The sequence below is a fragment of the Pseudophryne corroboree genome, chromosome 7, assembly GCF_028390025.1.
Source record: "Pseudophryne corroboree isolate aPseCor3 chromosome 7, aPseCor3.hap2, whole genome shotgun sequence".
Taxonomy (NCBI): Eukaryota; Metazoa; Chordata; class Amphibia; order Anura; family Myobatrachidae; genus Pseudophryne; species Pseudophryne corroboree.
In genome coordinates, this window is record NC_086450.1 from 10,201,270 (window position 1) to 10,214,980 (window position 13,711).

The 13,711-nt window shown below is 48.5% G+C and overlaps 1 protein-coding gene across 1 annotated transcript in view; it reads left to right on the forward strand.

Annotated features, from left to right (window-relative positions):
* The window catches only part of PLEKHM3 (pleckstrin homology domain containing M3), a 340,328-nt gene that overhangs the window by 186,554 nt on the left and 140,063 nt on the right, over nucleotides 1-13,711 (forward strand). The gene's annotated exons all lie outside the window — the stretch shown is intronic.

Consider the following 13,711-nt stretch of genomic DNA (forward strand, 5'->3'; position numbering starts at 1 on the left):
TTTTCATTGGCTTGCCCCAAGTCAGCCATTTGCACTGGGAACCCTTCCTCCTTATCAACGGCTCCCCCTGCGGAGGACGGAGTGAAGGGACAGCCCAACAGAGTAAGGGGCAAAAGGTGGTAAAGGGATTGGCTGACAGACGTTGTGGTTGGACAAGTGTAGGAAAGTGGGGAAGGGGGAGAGGAGAGACCCCTTGACCAGGCGAATTCTGTGTCCAATATGCTTGTATATTTTTGGGGGAACAGAAAACTTTTTGAATTTTCATTTTAAGAAGTATGATTTAGTATAATTTTTTTTCTTTTTATTGTTTCGTTCTTTGATTTGATTTTGAAACTACTATTGAATTGCAGGGGAAAATCCTGCCTCTGGCCCCTAAATGCAGACCTACTTGCCCCTTTGTAAGATTGTGACAGAGGAGCAGTTTGGCACTTGATGATTGCTACCCCCTCCTGACAACATTATAGCGCGCGTCTGAACTAGTCTCACCGGATTCCCCTTGTACACTGACTGCCTGCTATGTGCTAGCAAATACAGAATTTAAGTTCTGTGTTCCAGGGATCAGTGACACAAGTAGGCTGGAAAACTATGTGTCGTTAACATTTTCTTACTGGCCTGCTACAGTTATTGCATTCACATTAAGGGGCCTATTCAGGGCCATAACTATGTGGTGAAGACAGTGCTCAGCACACAGCGCATATGCTCTGTCGGCGGAAAACAGTCCGCATGAACCTGTGATGGTCTACAGTATGTGCCACACTCTTTCTAAATTTATCCCACACACACTAAACCCCATCCCTGTGAATTAGTACTATTCTGTGGCCATGCCCCTTCCCACAAAGCCACGCCCCTTTATTTTTTGAGATGCACCTGCAGCACGCGCTTTCCCTGTTTCGAATATGGAGGGGGAGCACCAAGTTTCTTTCTGGCACAGGGTACCAAACGTCTAGCTACAGCACAGGGCCTATTTATTAATTTTTGCAATTGTGGCTCTTAAAAGAATATGTTATTTTTGCTGTGTGCAATGAAACCAGTTAAAAACCTCCTTCTCTGCTTGCATATTGCAGTGATGAAAGAAGCGTTTGCACATTCCAGGATGCGTTTGCATTTAAAAAAAAAAAATTGTCGGGGAGGGATCTTGAGATCCCTCCCCGCCCCAATTTTTTTTTAAAAAATGCAAATACATAAACTATAGGCCGTAACGGCTAACACGGTCTGATGGGGCACAGCTCCGAAAAGCTAAATTACTCCAGACCCCAAAGATATCTCCTGTGTGCAGCCTTTGGTGGATTTTTTGCTTTGCACGATCTTAGCGGCCGATCAGCTTGATTGATAGTTTCCCTAGCATATCAGGACGCTAGATACTTCATTGCCCGGTCACCAGTTTTGCATCGGCCCCATGCTTTGCACACACCTGTAAGCATGCTTTATTGTATAAAAATAGCAGAAATAAATGCTACTGTATATCTAGCTGAGTGTTCCAGGATATTGCTTGTTGTATAATGAGACGTTTTCTCCAGCACAGTTTCGGCGTGCAGGCTCAGAATAGATGGCAAGATCGCAGCAGTTGTCAAATACACTGTGTGCTCGTTGTCAGCCCCTCTCTCCTAGCCAAGTGTGGAACTCCGCCACATTGCACAGAGACTAACCACACAGCTTACTGTTTACATGCTGCACTACATAATATAGCACCTCGTGTGGTCCTGAGCGCCTGGCCTGCAGCAAGCCTTCAGTATGACAGCAAGGCAGTGTCATGTCCATTAAGCTGCTTTAGTCATTACCCCTGAGGCCGGCATTGAGTTCTCCTTCTTCCACAGCCTCTAGCATTGCAGCACATTGAGGACCAGCTTGTATCCATGTCCTTCCTATTTACTGATCAAGGCCGAATACAGGGACTTTAGTAATCTAGTTTAGCTAGTCCTCCTTGTGCTAAATGAACTTGGTGCTTTCAGAACTAAAGTGACAGAAAGCAGCAACGTTCTAACGTTTTTCTGCATGACGCAAGCTGCGGTGATATTGAACTAATCCACCCAACGTGGCTGGTAACTCTCCCTTGGTCTTGATCCAGAGCGAGAGACCCAGGAATATATATAGACAATATCGCTATTGGAGGAAAGGAACAGATGCATCAGCATTGTCGAAAACAGGCAAAACCTGTCGGAAATGCCCAGAAATTGAATACTGAACTGTCGGATCCTCTCCGTCGGCGAGGGTCCAACAGGCATTGAATAGACCAATATAAGATTATTTGGGGGTCTGAAAGGGGCATCATGTAACATTACGTATACGAAGAACGTAGGCCGTGCCAGATACAGAAGCCTTTCAAATACGAATGCAGACGGGCAAGAATGCAGCATATGTATCTAGAACCGTACTGCGCTACATTTGATAAAGCTGGATACACACTATAAGATTATCTGTCCAATCTGACTTGTTGAAACGAAATCTGGTAATGTCTGTGATCAACCATGTGCTCCCAAAATCCGGAAAACAGACAGAAACGGTTGTTCAGATAAATTGGTAAATCAAATGGGTTTAACCAATTTGTCTGATTGACTATTTTTGTCTGTTTTCCATTGTGCGGGAGCAAACGGTCAATTGTCATTTGCTTCCAGACATTACCAGATTATGTTCTAACCAGAAAGATTGGACAGATAATCTTATAGTGTGTATCCAGCTTTATCAAATGTAAGCGCAGTACGCTTCTGGATACATATACTGCAGTCTTGCCCGTCTTCGTATTTGAAAGGCTTCTGTTTCTGGCACGGCCTACTTTCTTCCTATAATTAATGTTACATTATTGACTTTTTCTATGAAGTATTATTATGAAAGCCTGTATAGAATCCTGCTCGAGAAGAAATGAATAATCTCTGCCTTTGTTGCACTTTTCGCTTCTATTCCGTAATGCTGGGATGAAGGGTGTTCCCACTGTATAGGAACAGGTGCTGGACGTTATAGACGTAAATTATAGGCCTAGACAAAGGGACGTTTCAGCAACAAGCGCGCAGTGTATCATTATATTGTTCTGTGATGTAGGAGAGCTTTTAAAGATGATGTTTTTCCCATCGTATATGTTGCTGACCTGACAGCGGAGAATAGAAATTCCTGGTTAAATTTAGTCTGGTCTCTCCTGCAGAGCTATCGCTCATTGCAGTCCGCACGCCTAGTCTGTGCCTGAGTGACTCCTCATCCCCCGCCAGTAAGCATGACCAATGGAAGTCCAGTGACACTCTTATAAACACACGAGAACCCTCTGTTAATATTGCTGTCGGGGAACTAAAAGGCGCAGTGATTAATGATATTGGGACACTTGTGCTCTCACTATTGTTATTTTGCTGCTCTCATCCTTATTAGGAGAACTCTGGGCTGCTTTAGATGTTCCATATATTTATATTAAATAAATCCTAATATATATTCTTCATTCGCCATTGGGCTGAGTATATTTACTGCGAAGAATGCAAGAAAAGTGATGTTTGCTTTGCGGCTACAGTGTATCTGCAGGCGTGTCTTTCCAGAGCATAACCCGATGTAATGAACAGATTTATAATCCCGCACTATCGTGTTGATGGCTTTTTGAAAAGGATGACATACAGTACAATGTAATTCCAGAGCACCTAAACCCTCTATGTGATATTAATCTATAGGAAGGACTATATGATGGAGCTGAATAATATACAGGAAATAATCCCACTGAGGTTGACGCTTTCACCCCTCCGGCACAGGTTGCGAGAGAGATGCCCTGTAAAAACAAAACAGATAGGCTATGCATATGTGCACGGAGGGAATTTATACTGGGGGCAATACTGTCGACATCACTGTGTCAACATTTATGTTGACATTGACCATGTCTTCATGTGTCAGAATCTGTAATGTCAACATGGGACATGGCAAGGCACTAGGGTTAGGGTTAGTCTGTGGGAGGGGAACAGTAGGGTTAGGCACTGGGGGAGGGTTAAGGTTATGCTGCAGGAGGGAGGGTGAGGGGTAGGCACTAGTGGGAGTGTTAGGGTTAAGGTACAAGAGGGGTAGGGTTAGGGTATGACTGCAGGAGGGGAGGGTTAAGGTTTGGCTGGGACTGGAGGGTTAGGGTAAGGCTGTGGGAGGGGAGGATTAGGGTTAGGCACTAGGGGAGGGTTAATGTTATTCTGCAGGAGGAAGGGTGAGGGTTAGGCACTAGTGGGAGGGTTAGGGTTAAGGTACAAGAGGGGAGGGTTAGGGTAAGGCTGTGGGAGGGGAGGGTTAGGGTAAGGCTGCAGGAGGGGAGGGTTAAGGTCTGGCTGGGAGGGGAGGGTTAGGGTAAGGCTGTGGGAGGGGAGGTTTAAGGTTTGGCTGGGAGGGGAGGGTTAGGGTAAGGCTGTGGGAGGGGAGGGTTAGGGTAAGGCTGTGGGAGGGGAGGGTTAGGGTAAGGCTGTGGGAGGGGAGGGTTAGGGTATGGCTACAGGAGGGGAGGGTTAAGGTTTGGCTGGGACTGGAGGGTTAGGGTTAGGCTGTGGGAGGGGAGGATTAGGGTTAGGCACTAGGGGAGGGTTAAGGTTATGCTGCAGGAGGGAGGGTGAGGGTTAGGCACTAGTGGGAGGGTTAGGGTTAAGGTACAAGAGGGGAGGGTTAGGGTAAGGCTGTGGGAGGGGAGGGTTAGGGTAAGGCTGCAGGAGGGGAGGGTTAAGGTCTGGCTGGGAGGGGAGGGTTAGGGTAAGGCTGTGGGAGGGGAGGGTTAGGGTAAGGCTGTGGGAGGGGAGGTTTAAGGTTTGGCTGGGAGGGGAGGGCTAGGGTAAGGCTGTGGGAGGGGAGGGTTAGGGTAAGGCTGTGGGAGGGGAGGTTTAAGGTTTGGCTGGGAGGGGAGGGTTAGGGTAAGGCTGTGGGAGGGGAGGGTTAGGGTAAGGCTGTGGGAGGGGAGGTTTAAGGTTTGGCTGGGAGGGGAGGGTTAGGGTAAGGCTGTGGGAGGGGAGGGTTAGGGTAAGGCTGTGGGAGGGGAGGTTTAAGGTTTGGCTGGGAGGAGAGGGTTAGGGTAAGGCTGTGGGAGGGGAGGTTTAAGGTTTGGCTGGGAGGGGAGGGTTAAGGTTTGGCTGGGAGGGGAGGGTTAGGTTAAGGCTGTGGGAGGGGAGGTTTAGGCACTAGGGGGAGGGTTAGGGGTTAGGATTAGCAACTTCTAGAAGCCGTGCAGGATCTGATAAAAGTCCTCATCACCTGACCGCCGGATACGGAAGTTACCATTGGAGCCGCCATACCAGGTAAGTCACCATTAGACCACAAGAGATGTTTTGTCAACATTCTATTCATGTTGACATTTCATTGGTCTCGACGTGGTCAATGTTGACAAAATATATCATGCCTATAAAAATGGTAAAGGGACATAATCATTATTCTGAATATATATATATATTATTATTTTTATTTAAGTTTTTTAATATTTTGACATCTAAATGCAGGACATTTAGAGCAGCACGGACATGTAATGGTTAGCATTGCTGCCTCACAGCATTTCATTCCCAGCACGGCCCTAACTGTGTGGAGTTTGTATATTCTCCCCGTGCTTGCGTGGGTTTCCTCCGGGTTTTCCGGATTCCTCCCACACTCCATATATATGCTGGTAGGTTAATTAGCTTTCGACAAAAATGAATCCTAGTGTGTAAGTGTGTGCATTGCATGTACGTGGGCAGACTAGTGTGTAAGTGTGTGCATGTATGTGGGCAGACTAGTGTGTAAGTGTGTGCATGTGCGTGGGCAGACTAGTGTGTAAGTGTGCATGTATATGGGCAGGCTAGTGTGTAAGTGTGTGCATGTACGGGGGCAGACTAGTGTGTAAGTGTGTGCATGTACATGGGCAGACTAGTGTGTAAGTGTGTGCATGTACGTGGGCAGACTAGTGTGTAAGTGTGTGCGTGTACGTGGGCAGACTAGTGTGTGTGTGTGTGTGTGTGTGTGTGTGTACGTGGGCAGACTAGTGTGTAAGTGTGTGCATGTACATGGGCAGACTAGTGTGTAATTGTGTGCATGTGCGTGGGCAGACTAGTGTGTAAGTGTGCATGTATATGGGCAGGCTAGTGTGTAAGTGTGTGCATGTACGGGGGCAGACTAGTGTGTAAGTGTGTGCATGTACATGGGCAGACTAGTGTGTAAGTGTGTGCATGTACGTGGGCAGACTAGTGTGTAAGTGTGTGCGTGTACGTGGGCAGACTAGTGTGTGTGTGTGTGTGTGTGTGTACGTGGGCAGACTAGTGTGTAAGTGTGTGCATGTACATGGGCAGACTAGTGTGTGTGTGTACGTGGGTAGACTAGTGTGTTAGTGTGTGCGTGTACATGGGCAGACTAGTGTGTGCGTGTATGTGGGCAAACTAGTGTGTGCGTGTGTGCGTGTATGTGGGCAGACTAGTGTGTGCGTGTATGTGGGCATACTAGTGTGTGTGTGTGTGCATGTACGTGGGCAGACTAGTGTGTAAGTGTGTGCGTGTATGGGCAGACTAGTGTGTGCGTGTATGTGGGCAGACTAGTATGTATATGGCCAGACTAGTGTGTAAGTGTGTGCGTGTATGTGGGCAGACTAGTGTGTGCGTGTACGTGGGCAGACTAGTGTGTAAGTATGTGCGTGGGCAGACTAGTGTGTAAGTGTGCATGTACATGGGCAGGCTAGTGTGTAAGTGTGTGCATGTACGTGGGCAGACTAGTGTGTAAGTGTGTGCATGTACATGGGCAGACTAGTGTGTAAGTGTGTGCATGTGCGTGGGCAGACTAGTGTGTAAGTGTGCATGTACATGGGCAGGCTAGTGTGTAAGTGTGTGCGTGTACGTGGGCAGACTAGTGTGTAAGTGTGTGCGTGTACGTGGGCAGACTAGTGTGTGTGTACGTGGGCAGGCTAGTGTGTAAGTGTGTGCATGTACATGGGCAGACTAGTGTGTGCGTGTATGTGGGCAAACTAGTGTGTGCATGTGTGCGTGTATGTGGGCAGACTAGTGTGTGCGTGTATGTGGGCATACTAGTGTGTGTGTGTGTGTGCATGTACGTGGACAGACTAGTGTGTGCGTGTATGTGGGCAGACTAGTGTGTAAGTGTGTGCGTGTATGGGCAGACTAGTGTGTGCGTGTATGTGGGCAGACTAGTGTGTATGTGGCCAGACCAGTGTGTAAGTGTGTGCGTGTATGTGGGCAGACTAGTGTGAAAGTGTGTGCGTGTACATGGGCAGACTAGTGTGTAAGTGTGTGCGTGTATGTGGGCAGACTAGTGTGTAAGTGTGTGTGTGTACGTGGGCAGTCTAGTGTGTAAGTGTGTGCATGTACGTGGGCAGACTAGTGTGTAAGTGTGTGCGTGTATGTGGGCAGACTAGTGTGTAAGTGTGTGCATGTACGTGGGCAGACTAGTGTGTAAGTGTGTGCGTGTATGTGGGCAGACTAGTGTGTAAGTGTGTGCATGTACGTGGGCAGACTAGTGTGTAAGTGTGTGCGTGTATGTGGGCAGACTAGTGTGTAAGTGTGTGCATGTACGTGGGCAGACTAGTGTGTAAGTGTGTGCGTGTATGTGGGCAGACTAGTGTGTAAGTGTGTGCGTGTATGTGGGCAGACTAGTGTGTAAGTGTGCGTGTATGTGGGCAGACTAGTGTGTAAGTGTGTAAGTGTATGTGGGCAGACTAGTGTGTAAGTGTGTGCATGTATGTGGGCAGACTAGTGTGTAAGTGTGTGCGTGTACGTGGGCAGACTAGTGTGTGTGTATGTACGTGGGCAGACTAGTGTGTAAGTGTGTGCGTGTACATGGGCAGACTAGTATGTGCGTGTATGTGGGCAGACTAGTGTGTGTGTGTGTGTGTGTGTGTGTGTGTGCATGTACATGGGCAGACTAGTGTGTGCGTGTATGTGGGCAGACTAGTGTGTGCGTGTATTTGGGCAGACTAGTGTGTGCGTGTATGTGGGCAAACTAGTGTGTGCGTGTATGTGGGCAGACTAGTGTGTGCGTGTATGTGGGCAGACTAGTGTGTGCGTGTATGCGGGCAGACTAGTGTGTAAGTGTGTGCGTGTATGGGCAGACTAGTGTGTGCGTGTATGTGGGCAGACTAGTGTGTATGTGGGCAGACTAGTGTGTAAGTGTGTGCATGTATATGGGCAGACTAGTGTGTTCGTGTACGTGGGCAGACCAGTGTGTAAATGTGTGCATGTACGTGGGCAGACTAGTGTGTAAGTTTGTGCATGTACGTGGGCAGGCTAGTGTGTAAGTGTGCGCGTGTACGTGGGCAGACTAGTGTGTAAGTGTGCGCGTGTACGTGGGCAGACTAGTGTGTAAGTGTGTGCGTGTATGTGGGCAGACTAGTGTGTAAGTGTGTGCGTGTATGTGGGCAGACTAGTGTGTGCGTGTATGTGGGCAGACTAGTGTGTAAGTGTGTGCGTGTATGTGGGCAGACTAGTGTGTAAGTGTGTGCGTGTATGTGGGCAGACTAGTGCGTGTATGTGGGCAGACTAGTGTGTAAGTGTGTGCGTTTACGTTGGCAGACTAGTGTGTGTGTGCATGTACATGGGCAGACTAGTGTGTGCGTGTATGTGGGCAGACTAGTGTGTGCGTGTGTGCATGTACGTGGGCAGACTAGTGTGTGCGTGTATGTGGGCAGACTAGTGTGTGCGTGTATGTGGGCAGACTAGTGTGTGCGTGTATGTGGGCAAACTAGTGTGTGCGTGTACTTGGGCAGACTAGTGTGTAAATGTACGTGGCAGACTAGTGTGTGCGTGTACGTGGGCAGACTAGTGTGTATGTGGGCAGACTAGTGTGTACGTGGGCAGACTAGTGTGTAACTGTGTGCGTGTACGTGGGCAGACTAGTGTGTAAGTGTGTGCGTGTACGTGGGCAGACTAGTATGTAAGTGTGTGCATGTATGTGGGCAGACTAGTGTGTAAGTGTGTACGTGGGCAGACTAGTGTATAAGTGTGTGCGTGTACATGGGCAGACTAGTGTGTGCGTGTATGTGGGCAGACTAGTGTGTAAGTGTGTGCATGTACGTGGGTAGACTAGTGTGTAAGTGTGTGCGTGTATGTGGGCAGACTAGTGTGTAAGTGTGTACGTGGGCAGACTAGTGTATAAGTGTGTGCGTGTACATGGGCAGACTAGTGTGTAAGTGTGTGCGTGTATGTGGGCAGACTAGTGTGTAAGTGTGTGCATGTACGTCGGCAGACTATTGTGTAAGTGTGTGCGTGTATGTGGGCAGACTAGTGTGTAAGTGTGTGCGTGTATGTGGGCAGACTAGTGTGTAAGTGTGTACGTGTATGTGGGCAGACTAGTGTGTAAGTGTGTACGTGTATGTGGGCAGACTAGTGTGTAAGTGTGTGCGTGTATGTGGGCAGACTAGTGTGTAAGTGTGTGCGTGTATGTGGGCAGACTACTGTGTAAGTGTATGCGTGTACGTGGGCAGACTAGTGTGTGTACGTGGGCAGACTAGTGTGTGCGTGTACGTGGGCAGACTATTGTGTAAGTGTGTGCGTGTATGTGGGCAGACTAGTGTGTAAGTGTGTGCGTGTATGTGGGCAGACTAGTGTGTAAGTGTGTGCGTGTATGTGGGCAGACTAGTGTGTAAGTGTGTGCGTGTATGTGGGCAGACTAGTGTGTAAGTGTGTACGTGGGCAGACTAGTGTGTGTACGTGGGCAGACTAGTGTGTGTGTGCGTGTACGTGGGCAGACTAGACAGGCCTAGTGGTTCTTATCTGCTGCCACATTCCGTGTTTCTGTGTGTTGTTACGTATTAGGCAGCGTGTTAGTCTTGGACCCAGATATGATTTGCTGGTCTCTGCGCAGTTCTGGGGCTTTAGGGGGTAATTCTGAGTTGATCGCAGCAGGAACTTTGTTAGCAGTTGGGCAAAACCATGTGCACTGCAGGTGGGGCAGATATAACATGTGCAGAGAGAGTTAGATTTGGGTGTGGTGTGTTCAATCTGCAATCTAATTTGCAGTGTAAAAATAAAGCCGCCAGTATTTACCCTGCACAGAAACAAAATAACCCACCCAAATCTAACTCTCTCTGCACATGTTATATCTGCCTCCCCTGCAGTGCACATGGTTTTGCCCAACTGCTAAAAAATTTCCTGCTGCGATCAACTTGGAATTACCCCCTTAGTCTCTATATAGAAATTGGGGAAGACATCCGGCTTCTGCTTCTTAAAACTAATTGCTGCTTTAAATCTTTCACAGCGTCTGTATTTCCAGAATCGCGGCAGGACCGACAAATTGCAGCCTATTACATTTGGGACCTAATTTAGAACCGAACACAGCCACACGTCTGTATGCAGCAGCTGCATTCAGGTGGTCTGCGCACCCGCCCTGGCCGCAGTGCGCGTGCACGGCCTTACACATTGCAGACGCAGTGTGATTGATAGCGGCGCCCATTGGCAGGGTGGTGATGGGGGGGCGGGCAGAGCCGAACAGGGACGTGTCGTGAATGCTTTCGGGGCGGCTTTGTGATGTCACACGCAGCCGTTCAGGTTTACAAAATGTCGGCCGACTGTCTGACAGCGCAAAAGGGCTGCGCTGCCAGGGGTCAACCTTAGTTCCGATGCGCCCGCAGTCTAATTGCGGACACATCGGGAGGCGGCCTCACATATGCTTGCCCTGTGCTGGGCGGCCCCCCGGCATGTGAGGAGACGGACGCAGATCTGGCTGCGTATATCTCTGAATAACCCCCTTAGTGTAAGCGTCTAAATACACTGCACTCATATATGCGATGGTAATCCTATTTTTTTTTCGCAGGACTGTCCCCATTTTTGATGGCCTCAGAGATCTTGGCCTATGAGAAATAGAGGTGCCCTGGCTGGGTTGGTACTGTGGCCTAATCTGCCTCCTCTGTGCCTGTATATGAATTTATTCTAGGGACGTTCCTGGCGGCTTCTCTGCAGTTTTGCAACTGCTGACGATCGGATGAACGGGGCCACAAGCAATGCGATCGCAATTCAATTCTGACCCCGCAAAGCACGGGTAGCCCCTTGTCTATGCAGCCTCACGCGGTCACTGCAAAAATAGGCCGTGCCTGCCCCCATTTCGAATGCCACGCCCCCGCAACCTAGCGTCGCCGCCCCGTGAACGGGCATTTGCATTACTGAGATGCGTTCGCACCTCCCTGCACGCGCAGTGTGGGCGCTGGGGTAAAGCAAAGGGAGACTGCGATCGCTGCTGAATTGCTGCTAAGGCCCATAGTATCATTATAATGTGTTTCTGCTGTATATAAATCCTTTCCTACCGTAGAGCAAAAGTAACACCCTCTATCCACTAGGAATGTGCGCTAGATGTAGCATCCAGGACACAAGACACAAACTAAATGCAGTCTAGACAGAGCCGCTGCGGTGAAGCAAATAAACATAAAATAAAGCACAATGATCCGGCTGACAGCGATGCAGATTAATGGCGCTCAGTGAGTCTGCGAGGTTCTCATGGCAGCGGTCTGGCTTATAAGTAGTGGTGACTGTTTTGGCAGAGGTGTTATCTCCACCTAGAAAGATGCAATTAGCAGCCCCACAGTGTTGTAAACTTAAGTAGCAACTATTTGAGGCATGTAATTCAACTGGGGCTGATTGAATTCCCAAAAAGTGCAAAAGCCTCGATGGTCTGCCCTCCTGAAACATCCCAGATGGCCCGGACTCCCTTAGGTAAAGACCCAGGAATCTATATAATGGAAGGCTTATTTACAATATGCTCCGAGATAGATATATTGGGGGAAGCGTGCTGTAAACATTTTAAATCACTGGTTTCAACAAGTAAACTATAAGTGAGACAGTTTATTAAGCCCCGCAGACGAGCGTCCAAAACACGGGCCCGCCTGAGATAATGCGCCAGCCTTCCTGCTTACAGGCTGCTGTTGTCACCAGCTGTAACCGAAGGCAGGCCACGTCTTACTATAGATGTGGCCCAAGGGGTATATACTCGCATACAGTGCATATAGGGGGTCATTCCGAGTTGATCGCTGTGCAGCAATGAGGCAAAAAAACGGCAGTTCTGCGCATGCGTATGCGGCGCAATGTGCACGCACGATGTACTATTACAACGAACTATTTAGTTTCACACAGGGTCTAGCGAAGTTTTTCAGTCGCACTGCTGGCCGCAGAGTGATTGACAAGAAGTGGGTGTTTCTGGGTGTCAACTGACCATTTTCAGGGAGTGTTCGAAAAAACGCAGGCGTGCTAGGAAAAACGCAGGCGTGGTTGGGGAAATGGAGGCGTGGCTGGGCGAACACAGTGCGTGTTTGTGACGTCAAAACAGGAACTGAACAGTCTGAAGTCTTCGCAAGCGCTGAGTAGGTATTGAGCTACTCTAAAACTGCACGAAAAAACTTTGCCGCCGCTCTGCGATCCTTTCGTTCGCACTTCTGCTAAGCTAAAATACACTCCCAGTGGGCGGCGGCATAGCGTTTGCACGGCTGCTAAAAACAGCTAGCGAGCTAACAACTCGGATGACCACCATAGGGCCTAATTCAGAGTTGATTGCAGCAGCAAATTTGTTAACAGTTGGGCAAAACCCTGTGCACTGCATGGGGGGCAGATGTAACATGTGCAGAGAGAGAGAGATTTGGGTGGGGTGTGTTCAAACTGAAATCTAAATTGCAGTGTAAAAATAAAGCAGCCAGTATTTACCCTGCACAGAAACAATATAACCTACCCAAATCTAACTCTCTCTGCACATGTTACATCAGCCCCCCCCCCCCCCACCCACCCCCCTTCCCCTGCAAAGCACACGGTTTTGCCCAACTGCTAACAGATTTGCTGCTGAGATCAACTTTGAATTACCCCCATAGTTGGATTTGGGTGGGAGGTGTCCTACGGATGTGTATTGTACAGTACATCTGAGAGGGGTGTCATAAAAGTGACTTACATCCAAATATAAATTAGCCCCAAAGCCGTTAGTAACATCTACGTGGTGGTGAAAAGACACTGACACTTTTCAGGGCTTGCTCATGTATTGTGTTTTACAAGTGATTCCATTTAAGTGGCCACGATAAACCATATTTAAAGATGCATGTAGCCATAGGGATCATTGCGCCCTATAACCAATACAGGAAAATGGCGCTGATGATCCCATTTGAATGTATATATCTCGGATTTATGTTTTTTTAATCCACAAATTATAACAGCTATATAATAAGGTCATACTTGCCTACCCTTCTGGAACAGCCGGAAGGCTCCCGGAAATCCAGTGGTGCTCCCTGCCCCCCAAAAATACGGGCAAGTCTCATGCATCTCCCACCAGCTGCCCGAACCCGCCCGAACACTCCACCCACCCCCTTGGGCCACCTACTTTCAGAGCACAAGTGGGCGGTCTGAGGGGACCCGATGACACGATTTGTATGGTTTCCTCGCCATTGTATAGCCAAGGGCGGAGCCACAATGACGCAATCGTGCTGCCGCACCCCTTATGTGCCGACATGGGCAGCAATGTTGGTAAGTATGGGTAAGGTGCAATCAGGGAGATAGTTACTCTCCAGGGAGTCAGGGAGATTGCTGCTCTTCAGGGAGTCTCCCTAACAATTGGGGAGAGATGGGCAAGTAGTGTGTTCCTGCACAACAGCATGGTTTGTTCCAGGTGCAGAATTACTTACATGTGTTTCTTAGTTCCCAACTCAGAACCAGCCCATCAGCTCCATACTCCATGTGTTTGTTCAATATATATATATATATATATATATATATATGTATATATATATTTCATTCACTATTGGAACTCTAACAGACATACATCAGGCTCCTATTATTTATGGTGCTGGTTC